Raw genomic sequence first — 23,049 nt, 5'->3', positions numbered from 1 at the left:
ACACCCAGGAGCCCCTCTTCCTGCTAACTTTGAGTCAGAGAAATAAAGGCCCTTGTTTTCCTGCTATGTTGACTTCAGGTCCATGAATGCTCACTTACAAGAATATACTTGAAATGTGACTCAGCTGTCCTCCTATCTGTAACCAAATGCATGATAGCCTGACATTTTTTAAAAAATTATTTTCTCTGCCCATTCTCTAAATATAACCTTTAGGAATACATAAGTATCAGGTAAAAAAAAATGAGTTGATGGGCAATATTTGGATATAAGGAGAAGTATAAGCAAATAAAGCTTCAGCAAGGGCTCTATTCAAAACACATGCACAGTAAATTCCTGGGGCTTCCTAACAACCAAAGGAAGGAAGGAAACACACAACCACGAGATGAAATAAGGCTGCTGTTTAGGAGAAATATAAGGTGTTCCTGGGACTGAGGCCAGAGTTGCCTTCTTCCACCTGAGGTCTCTAAAAGAGAGTTGTCAGGGTGGGCCATGCTCTTGACCGTGTCTGACAGTAAATACCTCAGTCACTTTTTACCACTTCTTCCTCCGCGGTCTCTCAGGGTACTCGGATGGCTGAGTGCCAAAGTGCAATTCTATAAGTTAATTCAATGATAAGCCAGAATAATACAGAGTACACAGTCTTCTTAAGGTCTGGCTTGATACACGGCTAAAATTGACAACATCAGGAAGAATGGATGCCCTGTGTCTCCATCAGGGAATACTCTGATTGTTTTGTTTCTGGTAAGTGATTAGCATTGGAACTGAGAGATCTGGGCTTTTTCCTGGCAGGAACAAGAGGTTCATATGATCTCTGCTGCCAATTAGCAGAAGCAAATGAATCTCTTTTCATCAGCCAAGTGGCAGGTAGAGCCAGTGTCCTTGGTCAGAAATTCAGGATCCAGGCTGGAATCGTGATACCTGAATGTATAGTCACCTTCCTTCTTCCATGCCAAGATTGTGGGTCAGTGCAAAGCCCCAGGTAAATGGGTGATTATGAACATCAGCGCTTCTTCCTAGACCCCAACTGCTAGCCTGGAGGGTTACATCAGTATCACATGGGAGCTTCACATTGTAATTTGAGCTTCACGTGGGTGGGACACACTTCCTGTGCACGCGTAAGGGTACATTTTCATCTCTGCTTCTCAGGTATGTGCAGATGCTGACAGGCTTAGTAAAATTCACATTTTATTTAAAGGTATTGCCAAATTCATATTAGGTTTTGTTAGGACATTCCCAGCCATCAACAGAACTACGATCATGATGGCTACTTTTGGAGGGATGAAGGGGAGAGCACGGTGCACAAATACAATTTGATCCCGAGTTGTCTTTTCCATTGGTTATTAGGCAGGAGGAGAAATTCCCAGTTTGTGATGACACAGTCATACTGTCAGCTTAGGGGTAGACACTCATAGCATGGCACAGGTGTCTTCATTCAGAAATGCTTTTGAGTGCTTTATGCGTGGTTTTAAAAGTAGGGGTGAGGTGATAAAGCACTCACAGATGTGGACAGGTCTCCATATAAGCCAGCATAGGGGGTGGAATTTTGAACTCCATTGCATTTTATAATAGCTGTACTCAGATGTTGGTTGGGTTCCTGTACAGAGGAAGTTGAAGATTCCGTTTGTCACCAAAGGATAGTCCCAGAAAAAGTGAGTGGGAGTTGCAAGGTGATGGGTTTTGGCTCCTTCCAAGTATGGTCTTTTCATAGCTCAAGCTGTATGGGGCAGGGCCCCTGCCTTGAGGAATGAGTCACCACTGCTGGGATGTTCACACCTAAGACTGGGCAGGAATCAAACATTGGGGGACAGGGTACTTACCATTGACATTGCTTCTGACTTTGAGTGTATGTAGTTCTAAGATAAGGCAGGTCTGTTGAGAGGTGATCATTTATTTTATAATAGAAATTACCCCCCGTAGGAATTCCTCAAACTGCTTGCCTAATTGGTGCATTGAGGTGGATTCAGTTTAACAGAGTCATGTCTGTGTACCTTTGCAAGAATACCTCATAAGCAAATGGGGTTGGTCGTGTACGACTGAAGCCTCATTCTTTGCAAATACAAGGGACTTGAGTAAGAAAAATGGCAGGATTATTCTGTGTTCCTTGTAAAGGAAAGTGATATATCCAGTCAGTTTAGATCTTTACTTCCATCCTTTTGAAGCTAACCTGTTTCTCTGAATGGATTCCCTTGTCTTTGGCAACAATGGCAGGGGAATAAATGGCCTTGGTGCCATGTTTTATCTTGCCAGGGCTGCACATACAGGCATACATTTCCAAATGCAGTGACATTGCTCATTGCGAGACTCAGGCAGAGAGATTGCTGTCCTGCACGGAGAAAGAAATGTTTTTGCTCCACGTTCAGATGCTTGAGGGTAAGGGTAGCGAATGAAGGAACTGAGAAGCCATCACCTTTACAGAGAAGCCTCCGAGGGCCTGGAGGAACAGATTAGGCTAGACTGTACCCTCAAGGAAAGCCTGGTCCCTCCATGTATCTTGTTGTCTGGCTTCGAATGCCACAGCCGACGGATCCCCTGCCATAGCCTCCAAAGGACATGCTTTTACAAATTCCTGTCATCTGACAGCTTGTGCTGTTGGAGAAATCTGAAGTGCATGCAGGATTAAATGTGGTTTTGTTAACATATCAAATAATGACTCCCTAGATGTTTAGAACATCATACTATCTCAGACACTGAAAAAGAGATCCTGAAACTCTCAGATAAAGAGGGCTTATTCTGTATTTGGAGAGTATGTGCCTAGTGTTTACATCTGGTCAACCCTGAGCTGGTCTGCCCTGGAAGAGAAAGAGGGGAGCTATTTCCGTCTCCAGGGCCATTTAGGTTGACCCCTCAGATCAAGGGGGTGGGGTTCTTAGTCAGAAATGATAATGCCAGCTATTGGGTTGTCATGATGCTGGAGCTTTTCTGTAGCATATTCTCAGTGGCTGCTGTGTTCGTGACTCTGTTATTCACATTTTTCTTCTCGGTATGTTTACCTTTTTCTTGGTTTCTTGGTTTCTTGGTTTCTGGTCTCTTTGATTCTTTCACTGCAAAATGGAAATTTGGGTGGTATAATTTTCAGATAGTATAGAAGGAGTTAGAATTGTAATTGAGAATAAATTGTGGTTATTTTGCTTCTTAGTTATGTGACTTTCATTAAGAATTTACTATAATACTGTAATAATTAGCAAATAGCTTGCATGGGGGCCTTCACACCTTCCCTTCTTTGTGCTTAGCACATTCCTGCCCGCCCTTCACCTGGTGTGTCCAGCTTTTTCTTGAGATCCCAGTTTACATGTTACTTCCTCAAGGACATCTTCTCTCATTGACCCTAGACTCACTTGGGACTCTCTCTCCTGATAGCCTGTATTCTGCATCACCAGCCAGTTGGTATTGAATAATTTTCTGGAATTATTTACTGTTTGATTCTCTGGCTAGATGGTGATCTCCTTGGGGGCAGGCTTACGTGTGTCTTGTGTACTTCCATATCTCCGGGGTCTAGTACAGGACTGGACACAATGTAAATGCTGAGTTAGTAGTTGGGAAGGATAATAATTACCATTTATTGAGTACCTACTGTATGCAAGTACTGTCTATTCCTCTTAGAAACAAGTGGGCGCACGTGCACATCATCTTGTTAACACTGGTACCCGTATAAAGAAAACATGGTTGCTCCCATTTTTAACCGGCGGGGGGTGGGGGGGGGTGGGTGGTGGTGGCTGGGTTCAAATCCTGAGCAGCTTTTAAACAGGTTTCGGAAATACATAGTCATCTGGGATAAGATCTGGTATAAAAAAGCAAAATAACGTGTCTGATAGGATTCCATTTATGTAAAACAAAGTGTTTCTATACGTCTGCGTCTGATGGGTACTTGTATCTGACATGGGTGCATGTCAGATATTTGAACATCAAATTGTAACCTTTTATCTCTGAGGAATGGGCGGGGAGGAGCAAGAGGAGTTTTAGTTCTTACTTTGTAATATTTTAAATACTTTAATTAAAAAAGATTTTTAATTTTATTTTTTAATGTTTACTTTTGAGAGAGAGAGAGAGAAAGTGAGAGAGAGTGAGCGTGAGTTGGGGAGGGGGGAGAGCGAGAGGGAGACACAGGATCTGAACCAGGCTCCAGGCTCTGAGCTGTCAGCACAGAGCCCGATGCAGGGCTCAAACTCAGGAGTTCATGACCTAATCCAAAGTTGGACGCTTAACCACCTGAGCCACCCAGGCACCCCTATTTACTTTCAGTTAAAGAACATACTGTGAATCTCTCTTTGTAAATAGAAACTATAAGTAGGAAAAGGGCTTGTCCAAGGTCACCAAGGTCACCTAGGTGGTGTGGTGGCTGAGTGGAGATTTGAATCGCAACCCATCTGGCTCTGGAGCGTGTGTTCTGTTCCTGACACCCTTTATGTGACTAGAGCGGTAGTTTCAACTGGGGACTTTTTGCCCGCCACAGAAAGCTATGTGCATGGGCACAGGCTGCCCCAGGGAAAACAGGGAGGATGTGGCTAAGAGAGCAGTCAGGAAGGCTGAGTTGTACAACTGACCCAAGGTCTGTGAATAGACCATGCAAGAGACATGGGAAGACTGCTTCTGAGGAAGAGGGTCATCATTACAAGGGGCAGGTGACTGCAGCCTGTGGAGGACTGGAGTGTGGACACTTAGTCCTGAAAGTCATGGTACTCACATTTGTAGTCAAAAGTAATAGTTAACCAACATGTGATAGGCTCAGCCTCTTTCATCTAATCTCTGACACCTTAGTTGAGCTAACACACACACACACACACACACACACTCAAACTGACATGCCACTGGTTATAAAAAAAAGAAAATTCTGACTTCAGTATTAAAATGTGAAAAGCAGTATTTAAAAAAGTACTGACCACCATCCACTCATTATTACATTCAGTCTTCACAGCTGTCCTGTGACATTGCGGCTGTTACCGGAGTTATTTTATAGGTAAAGAAACTGAGGCTCAGTTAAGTCCATTATGTCAGCAGAGCACAGCAACCTTTTTGCATAAAGGGTCAGATAGTAAATACTCTAGGCTTTGGGCTCCATGTGATCTTTTGATCTTTTTTTTGCTGCAGCTCACTTTTGCCTGTTGCATGTAAGCAGCCATAGATAATATGCAAATGAGCAGACATGACTGCGTTCCAATAAAACTTTATTTATGGACACTGACCATTGAATTTAATAAAAATTTCATGTCATGAAACATTAATAATTGTACTTTTTCAACCATGTAAACATGGAAAAGTTATTCTTAAGCTTGTGGGCCACACAAAAACTGGTGGCAGGCTAGACTTGGCCCTGGGTTTGGCCCCTGGGCCATATGTTTTGATTCCTGGCTTAAGGGTGTCCTAGAGTTCAAATCCAGAATCAAATCTAGTTCAAATCCAGGTTCCAATGTAGATGTGTTTCTACGACCAGGTTTTAATCTCCACTATCCTATGCTGTAGATAAGGAGAGGTAGCTGTCAACTTGTTTGTTCTCAGAAAACAACTTTTAAAAACTTATACTAAAAGTACTATTTGCCTTAATAATGAAGTTTGTCACATTTTTCAAGGAAAGTCTCATTTCCATTTCCTCTGAACTTGTTTCTTTGTAGCTCCATGTTAATTATAATTTGGGGAGGCATTTTGACTTTTGAATGACAGCTTGAAAACGTAAGGTTTCTTTTTGAGTGAAGCAAACATGTTCATGGTATAAAAAATTTACTTCAAAAGTATATAAAAGCAAGTCAAGTTCTTTCACTCCCTTGTTCACTTTTATTACGTAATTGTTCTTCCCATAGGTAACCACCATGAGCAGTTTCCTGGGCATTTCTGGAAATTGAGTCTAGGACTCTGTGTGTGTGTGCACATTGTCTTTTATCTGCTTACCTCCTTTTTCTTTTCTTTTTTATAAAAATTTTTTTTCTAGTGTTTATTTATTTTTTTTTTTAATTTTTTTTTCAACGTTTATTTATTTTTGGGACAGAGAGAGACAGAGCATGAACGGGGGAGGGGCAGAGAGAGAGGGAGACACAGAATCGGAAACAGGCTCCAGGCTCTGAGCCATCAGTCCAGAGCCTGACGCGGGGCTCGAACTCACGGACTGCGAGATCGTGACCTGGCTGAAGTCGGACGCTTAACCGACTGCGCCACCCAGGCGCCCCACTAGTGTTTATTTTTGAGAGAGAGAGAGAGAGAGAGAGAGAGAGAGAGAAAGAGAGCATGAGTGGGGGAGGTGCAGAGAGAGAGGGAGACACAGAATCTGAAGCAGGATCCAGGCTCTGAGCTGTCAGCACAGAGTCTGATGCAGGTCTCAAACTTATGAACTGAGAGATCACGACCTGAACCAAAGTTGGACACTTAATGGACTGAGCTGCCCAGGCGCCCCTTACCTTCTTTTTCCTGTAAACTCCTAGAGAGCTCTCCTTTATCATTTCATCCATCAGAGCATTATTTTTAGAGGATGCATAGTATTCTGTGTATGTATTCCTAAAGTACTGCTATTTATTTAACCATGTTCCCATTCTTGGATTTGAGTTATTTCCAGTTTTTTCCATTTATTACCAAGTATGGCTCATTGATTATCGCTGTGAATAAATCTGTCATGCTTGCATAAATATTTCTGTAGGATAAGTTCCTGGAGGTGGCTCTTGAATTAAAGCAGATGTACGTTTTTGATGCCCTTCTGTTTTTCTTACATGAAATTTCAAACAGGTTACATGCCTGAGCCAAGCATATCCCCAATTTCTGGCATCGCTGGTGAGAAAATGGACTCCTGTAATGTTTGCAGCTCTGTGATGTTTTTGTTTGGTGAGGAAATAGGTTGCGTTTCATCTTGAAGAGTTGGTAGAGGATGAGGTGTGAGCAGTGACATCGAACTTTTGGGCTGTGGATCTCAACACAATCTTTGACTTTTCCTTAAAGAACAGTCAACTTTTCTTGAGGAACATAAGAAATGTGCCCTGGGCCTGCCTGGCCAGGATTCTCTGAGGGAAAAGCTACAGTGGTAGCTAAAAACTATAGTTAATCTCTATGAAATTTTCTCATAGCCTCAGGAAAGAATGCTAGTAGCTTACAGGCATCATTTCACACCTAGTAATTTTGAGTACTGACTCTTTTCCAGGTTCTTTACTAAGCCCTTCCTATATGAATTATCCCCTTGAATGTGCACCATCACCTTGCAAGGTTGGAACTTTTCTCATTTCTCTGTTCCGATGAGAAAACTGAGGCTCACAGAGGCCCAGAGTCACAGAGCAAGTGAGTGGTAGAGTGAGACTTCAAACCAAGCCTTGACTCTGAAATTCCCATTCTTGATCACTAAAGCATACTGTTTTCTCATATTAGCTGTCTTAAAATTTTGCAAGTGTCCTGTGTTTCATGATAGAGATGGGTTAATCAGTAGCTATCAGTGAGTCCACAGAATGAGATGTTGCTTCTACTTTCTGCTTCACAGATGATTGTGGAGATAGGCTTTTCTTCTGGACTGTGAGCTCCAAGGACAGGATGGTATGTCACTTAGACCTGTGTCCCTAGGACACAAGGGGCTCAGCAAATGTTGACTGATGTAATGAATAAATCAGACAAATGCAGGTAAAATATGTAGAATATGACTCGAGTTAGGACTTTATTTTATGATTATTAGGGGCTAAGTAGCAGGAAATACAGATGAAGTTTCCACAGGTTCTGAAGGGTGACAAGGGCTCAGAAAACTTCTACTTCTATTTTCTTACCTAGAAATAAAACCCAAAGTATAAATTTTATTTTTAGTGTATTTAAACTTAGGTTTGCATCTAACTCTTAGCCTCCAAGAAATGTGTAGGAAAACAGATAAGAGTTAATACAAGGCCTTTTATTCCAGGAAAGAAACAGCCTTTTTTTTTTCTTCTTTTTTCTTTTTCTTTTTCTTTTTCTTTTTTTTTTTTTTTTTTAAGTTCCTTGTGAACTTGCATGATGTCGAGGAGTTGTGTAGCTGGGGGTCCAGAAGAAATCGATCTGTCAGGTTTTCTGCACTCTGAATTGTTACGGAGACCTAAGCAGATGGTAGATTGCAAAGCACATACGGTTTTTGCATGAATTTTCCAACCATGGGATGACACGGGTCCTAGCCAGAGCAGAACCAAATTTCCACATGGCTGGTGGCGCCTGAACCCAGGGCAAGTCTGACCCAGAAGTGTGCCACTGGGTCACACAGGAACTGTGGGGCACCCAGGGGTCCTCAGTGTGAGAACTGAGCTGGTGACATGCCAGGTCTTGGGCCAGGCACCCACTCTCACATCTGGCTTCTCCTCAAAGTGCCCTGCCCTACCCTTTCCACTCTGCCACCTGGCCTCGTAGCAGTGCTTCGTTCTTAGCCTCGGCCGTGCTCAGCCACTGCCTGCTGTGGGCCCCCTTCCATCCATGGTTTCTTCTTTGACCTGATTCATGCTTCTTCATCCTTCAGACTGCCCTTCCGCATTACTCTGACTCAGTCTTTTTTTTTTTTTTCTTGTCATAGATTCCATACTTGAAGTCTATCTCAGGTCGTTAAAGCTCCTTAGAAGACATATTTTAACCAAGGCAGCTGTGAGAGAATTCATGCTTCAGAGAATTTGTGATTGGGCCATGAGACCCCACTCCCCTCAGGTGGTTTGTGTCTCCCCGCGATTCTGATTCTGTAACCGTCTTGTGCCTGCAGCCACAATTTGTTATCGTTCACTTTGGCCACTGCTTGATGCGTCTATTGCCCTCAATTTTGCTTTTAGTTTTAAGGAGCGGTATTGAATGTGTAATTAATTTCCTCCTCTGCTTATGTCCTTAACTATTGATTAGAACCAACAATTGGTACAATAATCATTTGGAGTATAATTGTTTCTTATAAATGTTACATGAGTCCTGGGAATGGCCTTGTAAAGCTCTCGAAAGTAATGGCAAGATATACTTATGTCCATGTGTTTTTTTCATTTCTGAAACCAATTATTTTTCTAAAATTGCTTTTCAGATTGGCTATTAAGTAGAAAAGATCATTGATTTTTTTTCATACTGGCATCAAGGAGAATCCTAATGAAACATGATGTGTTTACAATTAATTATCTTAGCTCTCACCTGGCTGCTTAATGCCCGTAGTGTTTCTTTTCGAGTTTGAGTGGGAAAGGTGGTCACGTTCATTAATGCTTCCTGAACTTTTGCAGGAGTGGGGGAGAAAGAGTGATTATCTTTTTCTTTAAATTCTTTTTTTTTTTTTAATTTTTTTTCCAACGTTTTATTTATTTTTGGGACAGAGAGAGACAGAGCATGAACGGGGGAGGGGCAGAGAGAGAGGGAGACACAGAATCGGAAACAGGCTCCAGGCTCTGAGCCATCAGCCCAGAGCCTGACGCGGGGCTCGAACTCCCGGACAGCGAGATCGTGACCTGGCTGAAGTCGGACTCTTAACCGACTGCGCCACCCAGGCGCCCCATCTTTTTCTTTAAATTCTTAAGGGATAATTTTGAATTACTCATTTGTGTCCATTTTTGGGAGCTGTTTTCTCTTATTAGATACAGATAAACTTTGTCCTGGGTGCAGTTGTAAAATCAGTGTTTAAAAAATAATTCGTCAAATGCCTTTTTGGAAAAAACCTGACTTCTTTGCTACTTTGGGGTTTGACTTGAGTTCCTATGCGGGAGGGCACCGGGCCAAGGTGACAGGTGCTGGCGTGGCAGAGCATCTGGTGAGGCCAGGCCTGCCCAGGTGCCAGAGGACTCATCCGCCCTCATAAATGCAGGCCCAGTAGTCCTGATTGCTTTCTTCAGGTGCGCCAGCTCTCTGTCCAGACCCAACAAGACCCTGATGACCACCGTCATGCGGGACTCTGTCTTCTGGCAGGGCGCGCCTCACTTGAGACCCAGGGACTTGATGTTTGTGCGATTTTTATTGTATTTTAATTAATTGATGAATTCATTTTTGAGAAAGTGCAAGCAGGGGAGGGGTTGGGGGGGGTGGGAACAGAGGATCCGAAGTGGGCTCTGTGCTGGCAGGCCGACAGCAGCGAGCCTAATGTGGGGCTCAAACTCAAGAACCATGAGGTCATGACCTGAGCTGAAGTTGGATGCTCTACCAACTGAGCCACCCAGGCGTCCCTGTGTTCTTGTGATTTTAGTTTATTTTTTAAATTTATTTTATTAACAATTTTTTAAATCTTTATTTTTGAGAAAGATAGTGCACAAGCGGGGGAGGGGCAGGGAGGGTGGGGGGGACACAGAAACTGAAGTGAACCTCTCCGGGTTCTGAGATGTCAGCACAGAGCTTGACACGGGGCTTGAACTCAGGAACCATGAGATCATGACCGTAGTCGAAGTCTGACCCTTAAGTGACTGAACCACCCAGATGCCCCGAGTTCTTGTGATTTTAAACCTAAGACAGGCTGGCCCATTTTTTAGGTGTTAGAAACCAGTTGTCCTTGTGTTGTAAATTGCACAATGGAAGCTGCAGGTCGCAGTCACCTGATGGACGCGTATTTGCTAGCGCTGTCTCTCTGCATCCCAGGCTAAATCTGAATTTTGTGCCCATTGAGTTTTGGGCCCATTCATTTTTCTGTGAATCTCTGTGCCACCAGCAGTCTCTTTAAGTGCCTCACTTTGTGCTTTGGCGTACCTGTATCGAACGCTATATAGTCTCTTTATAGCCAACATGTTATTTTTATGTGTCTTACTTTATTACACATGAAATGAAACCATCTCTGACATTTTTTATACTCACTGAATTTTTATTAGAGTTCTATCTTTCATCAATAATAACATAAGCTGCAACACCCTTCTCTGGAATATTTACTGAAAAGGTTGCTGCCACTGTTTGGAAAGAGTGCTGTTGCCACCTTATTAGAAACGGTTTCATCCTCATTGCTTTTATCTCGGGAGATAATCCTTTAATCCTTGTTCCTTGCCTTGGATGCTGGCTCTCCTTGCCTGTGCCGTTGATGCAGGCCCACAGAGTGGTGCCTCGGGGGAGGCCGGCCCTCTAGCTGATCAGTTTTGAGTCATTACAGTCATTAGTTCTGGTGGCTGCAGTGATTAGGACCAGAGGTCTTATACCTGAGGCCAGCCCTGTTCATTCACAATAAGGGATTCAGCAGATACGGATGCAAGCAGAAAATTGAATCAGCAGCACCGTCACTCCATTAAGTTATGGCATTCACCTGCAGAATTCCTGTTGCGATGTAATCGTGGATTTGGTCAGAACCATTTCTTAGGCAGGTTCGTTTAGGGTCTTTGGTAACCCAGGGAGATGGAGGGTTTTCCGGTATCTCAGAGGCTTCAAGCCAGTTTGTTCTGGTCGGTCCCCACCTACGAATGTGGCAGTCTGTGTTTAGATACTAACCTTTTTTCTATTGATTTTTGTAAAATCACCTTCTTAATGATGTCTTTGGTACCAGAGAAATGAGGCCGAACACACAAGAAAATAGAGGCGCTAGTGATGAATTTAAAATATACAACCCTAGCCTGCTTTCGACTTTTGGGTGGGTTGCACTATAACTTTGAGAGATTTAAAAGAGCTCCTGATGATGTGGTATTCACAGGCTTTCCCCAGATGCTGGCCGTTACGGAAAAAAGAAGTCCTCAGGCAAGGACCCTGGGGAGCTTGAGGGGCTCAGCTGGAAGTGGGGTGAGGCACCTCCCAGGGCATATCTGCAGAACAGTCACATTTCTTGCTATTTGTTTTTTCAATCTAGTTTTTTTTTTTTCCATGTTTATTTATTTTTGGGACAGAGAGAGACAGAGCATGAACGGGGGAGGGGCAGAGAGAGAGGGAGACACAGAATCGGAAACAGGTTCCAGGCTCTGAGCCATCAGCCCAGAGCCCGACTCGGGGCTCGAACTCACGGACCGCGAGATCGTGACCTGGCTGAAGTCGGACGCTTAACCGACTGCGCCACCCAGGCGCCCCTCAATCTAGTTTTTAAGTAGGACGATACGTTCAGATGTTTTTCAGAAATGAAAATAAATAGCAAGGAATACAGTAAAAAGTCTCCATGTGCCCAATTTTCTTACCCAATAACCGCTGTTATTGGTCTCTTGTGTATCCTTCCGAAATGTTTTTAAGCATTTGTAACTTAGCGTGTGTATGTGTATTCTGTGTTTTCTTTTGTCAAAACATAACAGCCTATTGTAGGCAATGTTCTGTACCCTGCTTTTTGCAGGTATCAGTGTATCTTGGAGGTCTTCACGTATCTATGTAGAGATCACTGTTCTCTCTTCTTCTTCTTCTAAAGCTGTGTGGTATTTCAGTGTACAAATAATTGATTCAATCCATTCCTGTTGATGGGCGTTTGAGTTTTCCAGTATTTTGTACATGTGCACGTTCTTCAGATGGTAACTTGCCAGAAGACGGCTTAATGGATCAGAAGATATATGCGTTTATAATTTGGATGACTGCTGTCAGATTATGCCCTGCCCCTCCGTAGTGGTAAGTAGTTGGGAACAACTTTGTCCAAACAGCCTTGCCAAAGATAGGTCTGTTCCAGTCCTTTGCCCGTTTTTTTTAGTTAAGTCCTATGTCTTGTACTTGTTAATTTCTAGAAGCTGTTTATATATTAGACATATTAGCACTTTGCCTGTAATTTGAAAGCAGATAAGACATTCCCAGGGGGTGGCATTTAACTTTAGACTTTGTTTATGATATATTGCTAGGTTAAAGTTTGATTTTTATGTGTTTGTATTTCTTGGTGTTGGCTTATGTGGCTTCTTTGATTAAAAAATCTGTCGATTTTTAGGCATGACCCAAAAAGCCTTCTCTGCTTCCAGGTTAATAAATACTTTGTCCTATTTTTTTTTTTTTTTCTCCCACCTTGGTTTTACATACTGGGAATTTATTTTGGTATGTATTTTAAGACAGAGAAGTGATCCCTTTTTTTTTTTTTTTTTTGAGATGCTATTCAGTTAAGTTTACATCACTAGGTGAATATATATTTTCCCTACACAGTAGAGATGCTCACTTTTACCGTGTACTGAGTTTGCTTTGATTTTTGGACTTTGTATTCTGATCCATTTGTCTGTGTTCATAGTCAAATCCAGTGCCCGTAACACATGATCTTAATTTTGTTTTGTTTTGTTTTTTTTGTGTTTTTGTTACATGATGTTAATATTAAAGCTTTGTCACATGTTCACGACTGCTATTTTTCATTCCTTTTCTTTTTTAAAGTTGTTTTGGCCTTTTCTTCATAGTCTTTTATCTTTTTCTAAATATACTTAATTATCAACTTGTATAATTCCCAAACTAAAAATGATATTTCCATTAAGAGAGCATTGCATTTATAAATGACCTTAAGAAAAAGTAGACATCTTTGTGAATCTGTTTTCCTGTCTAGGAACATTGTATCTCTTTCTAACTGTGCAGGTCTTTTTTCATGTCTGTTAGAAGGGTTTTAAAGTTTTCTTCTTAAAGGTTTGCAAATGTATTAATTAGTTAATTCCTTGGTATTTTAATTATTGTGGTATTTTATTTTATTAAGGCATTTTATTTTTTAAAAACAATTTTTTAATGTTTATTTATTTTTGAGACAGAGACAGAGCATGAGGGGGGGAGGGGTAGAGAGAGAGGGAGACACAGAATCCGAAGGAGCCTCCAGGCTCTGAGCTGTCAGCACAGAGCCTGACGCAGGGCTCAAACTCACAGACCATGAGATCATGACCTGAGCTGAAGTTGGGCGCTTAACTGACTGAGCCACCCAGGTGCCCCATTATTAAGGTATTTTATATTACATATAATGTAATTTTTAAAGTATATCTCCTAACTGGTGGAGGTTTGTATATAAGGAACCTGTAAGTGTCTACATGTTAATTTTGTATCTTGCTAAACTTTCTGAGTTGTCTTTTGCTTGACAATGGCTTTCAGTTGATTGTTGTTTTGGCTTTCCTAGAATATGATCAACTTGTCTTTATTTTTATTAAGTTTATTTATTTAAGTAATCTCTACACTCAGCATGGGGCTCAAACTCATAACCCCAAGATCAAGAGTTGCGCACTCTTCTGACTGAGCCAGCCAGGTGCCCTGATCAACTTGTCTTTAAATAGTCCTACTTTTATGTGACCTCTTTCCAATTTGTATGTTTCTTTAGGCCTTCCCTGGCTCCCTCTCGTAGGATGTAAAATAACCATGGTGATAGGGAACACGCTTCTTAGTCCTGGTTCTTGTCGGCTTGAATCCTAGTGTTGTATCTTTAAGTATGATCCTAGCTTTGGGATTGAGATAAATACATTTTATCACGTCAAAGAAGTATACATTTATTTTTGTTTGAATGATTTTTGTTGTTGTTATTAAGAATGGTTGTTGAATTTTATCCAGTACTTTTCCACTGTCTAGGTGGTTACATGATTTTACTCTTGAGCTCTTTATTATGATAAACTAGTTTAACGGATTTACTACTATTGAGCAGTCTGTGCATTACAAGTATAAATTCCACTTGGCCATGATGTAACATTCTTTTATTGTGCTTCTTGATTCTTTGTGCCGCTGTTTGCATTATATTCATGAATGAAATTGGCCTTGAGTTTTCTTTTATGCATAATTGTTAGGAGTTTTTGCGCTTACTTTATTTAAAAGACTGTATGTGAAGGAGGGTTTTTAAAATAATTTCACGTTGTGAACATGATTTTAGGAAACATGTCTAGTCTTAAAGGAACATTTAGTTTCAAGCACTGTTTAGGAGTGTGTTCATGTATGTGAATGAAAATTTAAACTGTTAAGATACCTGACGAATGGATAAAGTAGATGTGGTTTATATATAGGATGGAATACTACTTGGCAATGAGAAAGTATGCAATCTGGCCATTTGCAGCAACGTGGATGGAACTGGAGGGTACTACGCTAAGTGAAATAAGTCAGGCAGAGGAAGACAGATCCATGTTTTCACTCTTGTGTGGATCTTGAGAAACTTAACAGAACACCATGGGGGAGGGGAAGGGGGAAAAGTTTACAGAGAGGGAGGGAGGCAAACCATAAGAGACTCTTAAGGATGGAGAACAAACTGAGGGTTGATGGGGGGGTAAGGGAGGGGGAAAGTGGGTGATGGGCATGGAGGAGGGCAACTTGTTAGGATGAGCACTGGGTGTTGTATGGAAACGAACTTGACAATAAATTATATTTAAAAAAAAGATAAGGTCTGTCTCTTTGGGGAGGTAAAGTTTGGAAAATAATTTATTAACATTTTATTAGTACTAATAAGAACTAACAAGAAAAATCACTATCAACTAGATTAAGTAGCTGGATATGTAAGTAGGTTGGATTTACATTTGTTCGTTCATGTTGGTCCTCCATATGGCCCTGGGAGGAGTTGCTTTTAACTTACAGAAGGGAAAACTGACTTGAAGAGGTGAACTTGACTTGCCCCGGATCACACAGCCAGTCAGGGATAGAATCACACTTTGAACCTGGATGTGCTTGACCCCGGTGTCCGTAATCTCAACCACATGCTTGATTACTTTTTAAACAACTTTGAGTCGTTACACGCAGTTAGAAGTTAAGGGAATGGTTTCCTTACGCAGTCGCCTCTAGGTATGGTCCCCAGACCAGCCACCTCTGCATCTTAGAACTTAGAACTTCTTAGAATGCTGATTCTCCAGCCCCTGCCAGATCTCCTGAAGCAGAAACTCCAGGGATGAGGCCCAACTCTGTTTTAATAAGGCCTGCAGGTGATGGTGACACACAGGGACTACAAGTGAGAAGCACTGCCTTGAGAACGACAGACTATTCTCCCCTTCTGCAGGGTTTGTGTAGTGGCTATGCCAGCTCCATAGTCCACTTGTCACCTATGGGTCCTGGGAAGTACGCTTTACTTTCTCCATTTGCTCTCCAGAAACAAGGGCAAATCATTTGTTTCCCACCTTGTGTCTTGTTCACACAAGCGCATATTTGCTGAGCCTAGCTTTCTGTGAACTTAGGACGATTAAACACGCTGGTGAAATGTCCCTCTCAGTCCAGGCAAGAGGTCTTAAGCCAACTCATTAGACTTCATTTCTGAGTGCGAGCCGTTCACAGATGTGCGTGTTTTCTTCACATGCCCCCTGTGCATGATGTACCTTCTGGAGACTAACCAAAAGTGGATGCTGGGAAGGCAGGGACCCGGCGGCCTCAGGGCAGCCTCCCAGACAGGCACACAAAGCCTTCGTTACATTTCCTGGAATGAGGATGCCAGGAAGATGCTGAAAATCATGGTGGGCTGCCCGCTTGACCTCCTCTCCGCACAGGGCCACCAAACAGAGGAAATAATGATAATTCACTTAACCTAAAAGGCTCAAGCCAATTAATGATTTCCATGCAGTTGCCAGTCGCTTGCCCTTCCCTTCCGGGTGCAGAATTCATTTCCCTGGCATCGCTGATTTATAAAAGGCAGACTGCTTGCAAGCTAATTGGGTAAAGTCGTTATCGAGGGCAGCGTGGCTGTGAGCTGGAGCAGCGCTAAAGTGCTTTTCGATAATGTGCCTCTTGTCCTTGCATTGGTTGTCACCCCCAGAGTAATTAGATCTGAGTGGCTTCAGTTTGGGGCTGTGAGGATGCTGTGGGTTTACCAGTGACCATGTGTTGTTTGCTCAAAGTAGCTCTTCATTATAGTCGGGTATCTTGCCCAGGTCTAGGGGTTTCTGGACTGACGTATTTCTGTGGTTAGTAGACACGTCTCTGGTCAGTGTGGGTGCGTGTGTGTTGGGTTAGGATTGATATGCTAACTAGATCACTTTCTGGGGAGTGCAAGACAGACCCCTCTGTGAGCTAAGTCTGAGGAAAGCATGCCTGCCCCAGCCAGGTCAGAAATGGCCTTACCTCCAGTGCTGATCTCCACTGATGAGTGGCCCAGGGCCTGGAACCTGGGGTGGGCTGGGCTCCCGGATGCTCCAGCAGGCTGCACACACACACACACACACACACACACACACACACACGTGTGTGTGTGTGCACAGCTGGGGCCTGCGGCAAGAGTGTAAGGGGAGGCTCACATCCCCTAAATAATTAAGTTGTAAGATAATCACATGAACATGCCATTAACAATAACATGTGTTTGATCCCCCTGCCTTGACACGTGAACTGTCGTCGTGACCTGGGATGTGGCTGTGTGGCGGGAACATGCCTTGTCTTCCCACCTCCCTTCATCTTGCTCCACAAGGGCCTTGCATGCCCACCTGCAGATGCCCGCCTTCTTGTCTGAAGGCTGATCTTCAAACCCCCTCCTCACTGCCAACCACTGGCCTAGAGTCTCTCCTTGAGCAGAGGGAGCCCTCACTGGCAGCTCCGGCCACCTTGAAAGGACAGATCTGGAGGAGAGGCCCAGACGACAGGCCTGCAAGTTGGTTCAGGGCCATGTGAACAGGAAACTGGTTTTAGGGACCAAGCACATGGGGTAGAAAGGGGAAGCCTGAGCTCTGGATAGGCGTGTCTCCTAAGCCCCACAGAAGCTCCACCCCATCTAGGCCAGAACAAGGGCCCCCTCTTTGTGGGGCTGGGGCTGGTACTGACCTTGTGGAGTGTCATTAGAGCTTTATTTATCCAGGACCTCAGTCAAAGGAGAAACCTTAAACATAGGCTCATGTATTCACGTATGTAGTCCACACAGACCTTTACAGTCCTGATGATCGTACACAGAGCCACCTGTGGTTGCTTGCTGTGTTGCTTGCACGTCCCCCCTTGCACACTCACACACAGACACACCTCTACACTTCGAGCAACACATCCACACTACTCTTAGGTAGAAGCACACAGAAATTTTCACCTGCCTGCCATTCTTTGGCACCCATACACCTGTCATAAATTTTTACATGCACCAGTATCTTCCCATAGACGTGTATCTAGCAGCCTTGCACACACATGCATGCACACCCACAAACATCTTGCGTGTACACATGCCTTCCAACCTAGGCATCTTTCTGCCCATATTCCTGCCACGTGTAGCCACACTGACTTCTTCTGGAACGTTCCTCGTAGCAGTTGCCATCACTGCTGTTATCAGGGCTCAGGTTGAAATCCATGGCTTAAATAAGGCTTTCGGGTTTCAGGTGCAGTTACTTTATTGAAGGTCTGCCTGTGGTTCATTTGCAGGTAATGACAACTGATCACATGGCAGTTATGATGACGGTAATCTGGACACAAACACCCAGGTATCTGCTGTGATTTTGTGAGTGACACAGTCCTGCTGCAGGTTGATACGTGTCATCCAGCAGGGCACATTGCTTGGCCACGGCTCCCTTGTCTGGATATTTCGGGATTCCTTATAGCATTCCATAGCATATCTCCCTTGACACCGAGAAACTCATACAGGGAAGACTGAGTGACCCTGGATCTTTCCGTGGGCCTCAGCCCCCCTTTAGTCAGTGATTCAGCACCATATATCTGATCTCCAGATCACTGCCTCCTTGAAGGCAGACGCAAATAGCTCACTCTTTCTTCACTTCAGTAGCCATGCTGTCTCTGCGATGGGATGATAGGTGCTTAGTGGAACACTTCCAGGTCAGCACTATTGGCCCTAAAATCCTTTAATGTCATTGCCCTGTCTGCCCTAAAGTAAAAGATACCTCAACTGTGCGATCAGAGATTTTTGTTGGAAATATGTTTGGTATTTGGGAATAGGATTATTTTTCATTTAACTTTTTAAAAATGAACTTTTGCTTGGGAACACTTTTAGATTTATAGAAAAGTTGCCCAGATGCACCTAGAGAGGCTTCTCATGTATCTATCACTCAGTTTGACCCATTCATACCATCTCATGTTACTATATAGTACATTTGTCAAAACTCACACTGGTATTGGCAACGGACTGTTAGCAAAATTCTACACTTTTCATTGCTTGGTTTCTACCAATGGTTCTATCCTCTGTAAAGCTACTACTTTACCTTTTCCCTACTTTTTTTTTTTTGGAAGCAAGTCACTGCATCTAGCCCGCCTTCAAGAGGGAAAGCCAGGAATTGAGCTCTACCCCTCTCCCCCCTCCCCGGAGGAAGCAGGATCTACATAAATTACTTGGAATAATGCTGAAGGAAAGATTTCATTCCTTCTCACTTTTAAACAGAAAGGTACTTGGTGCAACTTCTCACGTGGACAAGATGGCCTAAAGTTGCTTTTCCCTGCACCTCCTGGCAAAGTATGACAGTAAGCCCTGGAAATAGCACAAGAGGTAACCAAAGGATAACTCTGGAAGGTGGTTAGAGAAAGGTGATTGGATTTGGGGTGCCAGGACTGGAGGCTAGCACAGCAGCAGGGCATCTTCTCTGCCACCACCCCCTTCCCCCCCGCCACAGACCTAACAGAATGGTGTTTCCTGACTTAGAACTTAGCATCGGAAAGCAGCCCAGGCTCATCCCTGTTTTGATAAAATAGGAGTCCTGAAAATAACAGTAGTGAACCCAGCAACTTGGCTTCACTGAGAACGGTGGCCACGGCAAGCGTTTCTATTCCCTGTTGGTCTGAGATTACTGTTCCCCATGAGAGATACCAGAGTGTCTGGGGCAGGGAGACACCAGCAAAAGAGGCCCCCACACAACAGGTGATCCAGTCTGGGAAGCTTCTTTGTCTCTGTGAGCCCGAGACTCCTCTTCCTTCCCCTCTCCTCCCCTGAGACACCTGGGCAGCTTGGGGAGGACTGTCGAACCTTCGGGGACATCTCTTCATAGATCCAATTCTCCTCAGCCAACAGACACCAGTTGCCCTGGAATGGGGGGGGGGATGCTTGTTTAGAGGAATGAGGCAAAGAAATGTGCTCACACCCCTCTTAGTCAACAAAGAACTGGAAGTTCTAGTTACTGCAATAAGATGAGAAAAAGAAATAAAGGCATTGGTAAGGAATGCCACACTTCACTTGTAGATGACGTGGTTGCCTATGTAGAAAACCCCTAGAACTTAACAAAAGAAAAAAAATGCCTTCTGGGAAAAGTAAGGAAGCTCTGCAAGGTCAAAGTTATACAAGATGAATACAGAAACATCAAATCAATCATACTTCTGTATACTAGCAATGCATAAGTGAAAACTGAAATTAAAAACACCATTCATGATCACTCCAAAGAAAATGAAATACTTAGGTATAACTTAAATCATATATAGGATCTGTATTTTAAATATTACAGAACTTTGATGAAAGAAATCAAATAAGACCTAAATTACTTTTTTGTTTGGATTATCAAAATTTATTTTATTTTATTTTATTTTAATTTCATTTATTTTTAAAATATAATTAATTGTCAAATTTGTTTCCATACAACACCCAGTGCTTATCCTAACAAGTGCCCTCCTCCATGCCCATCGCCCACTTCCCCCCTCCCTCACCCCCCATCAACCCTCAGTTTTTTCTCCGTCCTTGGGAGTCTCTTATGGTTTGCCTCCCTCCCTCTCTGTAACTTTTTCCCCCTTCCCCTTCCTCATGGTCTTCTGTTAAGCTTCTCAAGATCCACATATGAGTGAAAACATGGATCTGTCTTCCTCTGCCTGACTTATTTCACTTAGCGTAGTACCCTCCAGTTCCATCCACGTTGCTGCAAATGGCCAGATTGCATTCTTTCTCATTGCCTAAATGTCCATCAACTGATGAATGGATAAAGAAGATGTGGTTTATATATACGATGGAATACTACTTGGAAATAAGACTTAAATTAATAGAAAGATAGATCTTGTTCATTCATTGGAAGACTTAACATATAGTAAAGATGTCCCAAATTGACACACACGTTTGAAGGAAATTCCTATCAAAGTTCAAGCAAGGTTTTTATAGGCACAAATAAGGTTATTCTGAAATTTATGTGGAAAGGCACAGGCCCTCAAATAGCTAAAATGATCTTGACAAAGATAAAATAGCAGGAGGAAGTCTACCTTATATTAAGGCTTACTATATAGCTATAGTAATGAAGACAGTGTGATATTGGCAGGGGAACAGACACATGGATCAATGGAACAGAATAGAGAGCCTGGGAAACAGAACCAGGGAAGTAAGCGCAAGTGATTTTTGTCAAAGGTGCAAAAGCATCTCCAGGGAAGAAAACTGACCTTGGCTAAAAACGATGCAGAAGCAGTTGGACGTCCATAGGCAAACAAAGAGACCTCACCTGAAACCTTGTACCTTATATAAAAGCTCCCTTAAAAGGATCACAGACTTCAGTGTAAAACTGTAAAACTTTTAGGAAAAAAAAACCCCAAATCTTCATGATCTAGGGTTAGACAAAGAATTCTGGGACTTGACAACAAATGTATGATCCCTAAAAGAGAAATGGGTAAATTGGACTTCAAAATGTTAAAATCATGCGGTCTGTGAAGAACCCTGTTAAGAAGGTGCAAAAAGAAGTTCCAGACTGGAAATACTAACAAGTGACAGTTCCAACACAGAACGAGTATCTAGAATACCAAATTATCTCGCACAATTCAAGAGTAAGAAAACAAACCAATCATAGAATGGACAAAAGCCTTGTAGGGTTATTTCACCAAGGAAAGAGTCTGCGTATGATGGAAAATACCCCCATGAAATGAGTTCAGTGTCGTTACTCATCACGGAAATGCAAATTAAAGTGGCGATGAGATATTACCACACAGCCGTAAGAGTGGCTGGAGTGAAAAATAGCTGGTGAGGATGTGGGAAACCGAGTCGCTCATAGTAACTCGTGGAAACGTAAAATGCTAGAGTTGCTCTGGCCTGCAAGTGCCGTGCAACCCAGCAAAGGCACTCTTGGGCATTTATCCCAGAAAAATGAAAACTTACCTTCATACCAAAGCCTGTACACAAATTTCTTTTAAACATAGGAGATTGTTTTGGGGCGCCTGGGTGGCGCAGTCAGTTAAGCGTCCGACTTCAGCCAGGTCACGATCTCACGGTCCGTGAGTTCCAGCCCCGCGTCAGGCTCTGGGCTGATGGCTCGGAGCCTGGAGCCTGTTTCCGATTCTGTGTCTCCCTCTCTCTCTGTCCCTCCCCCATTCTTGCTCTGTCTCTCTCTGTCCCAAAAATAAATAAACGTTGAAAAAAAAAATTTAAACATAGGAGATTGTTTTATGTGAATGACTAAGACTGAAATGCATAGGACATAATCGAAGTTAAATAAATTTTATAACCATTGACTTTTTGAACACAAAATATACCATACAGCTCACATACAGGAAAAAATACCAGTTTCTTTAAAAAAATTTTTTTTAATGTTTTTATTTATTTTAGAGAGAGTGCACACGTGTGTGAGTGGGGGGAGGAGCAGAGAGAGAGAGAGAGAAAGAGAGACAGAATCCGAAGCAGGCCCCAGGCTCTGAGCTGCTAGCATAGAGCATGACGTGGGGCTCGAACTCATGAATTGCGAGATCATGACCTGAGCCGGAGTTGGACGCTTTACCAACTGAGCCACCAGGTGCCCCGAACCATACCAGTTGCTAAATGGCCAGATGAGTGCTGCCAAACTTTTCTTGTATTCTTTTTTCTTTACTTTTCTCCTTTTTTTAAATTTTTCTTTAAAAAAATTTTTTTAAATTTTTTTAAAAATTTTTAAGTTTTGTTTTTAAATTTTTTTTATTTAAAAAATTATTTTTAATGTTTATTTTATTTTTGAGAGAGAGAGAGAGAGAGAGAGAGAGAGCAAGCATGGAGGGGAAGAGAGAGAGGGAGACAGAGAATCCCAAACAGGCTCTGCACTGTCAGCACAGAGCCTGATACAGGGCTTGAACTCACAAACTGTGACACCGTGACCTGAGCTGAAATCAAGAGTCAGATGTTTGACTGAGCCACTTAAGTCCCTCCCTCCCGGGTTTATTGAGATGTAATTGGTATCTAACATTGTGCAAGTTTAAGGTGTACAGACCAATGTCCATAGCACCTCTGTCTATAATAGTTAAAAATTGGAATCAGGCGAGAATTCTGGGGGTGCATTTGGCTAAACTGTGGTACATGCGTATCATGGAATGAAATAGCCCTGCACTATTGATACGTGAAGTGATAGAGATAAAATCTCCAGGGCTTTGCTGAGTGAAAAAGCCAGCACTAAGAGGTTACATGCTGTATACAGTTCCAATTAGATTAACATTTTAAAAATGCCACAAATTGGGGCGCCTGGGTGGCTCAGTCGGTTGAGCGTCCGACTTCAGCTCAGGTCACGATCTCACGGT

At 42.8% G+C, this 23,049-nt stretch overlaps 1 protein-coding gene across 2 annotated transcripts in view; it reads left to right on the top strand.

The window, feature by feature from the left end:
* SPOCK1 (SPARC (osteonectin), cwcv and kazal like domains proteoglycan 1) overlaps positions 1-23,049 on the top strand; it is a 525,716-nt gene that overhangs the window by 259,882 nt on the left and 242,785 nt on the right. The gene's annotated exons all lie outside the window — the stretch shown is intronic.

The sequence above is a fragment of the Herpailurus yagouaroundi genome, unplaced genomic scaffold (assembly GCF_014898765.1).
Source record: "Herpailurus yagouaroundi ecotype Mexico unplaced genomic scaffold, PumYag 192, whole genome shotgun sequence".
Lineage (NCBI taxonomy): Eukaryota > Metazoa > Chordata > Mammalia > Carnivora > Felidae > Herpailurus > Herpailurus yagouaroundi.
The sequence above is the reverse complement of the archived record's forward strand: the minus strand, read 5'-3'. Positions and strand labels throughout refer to the sequence as shown.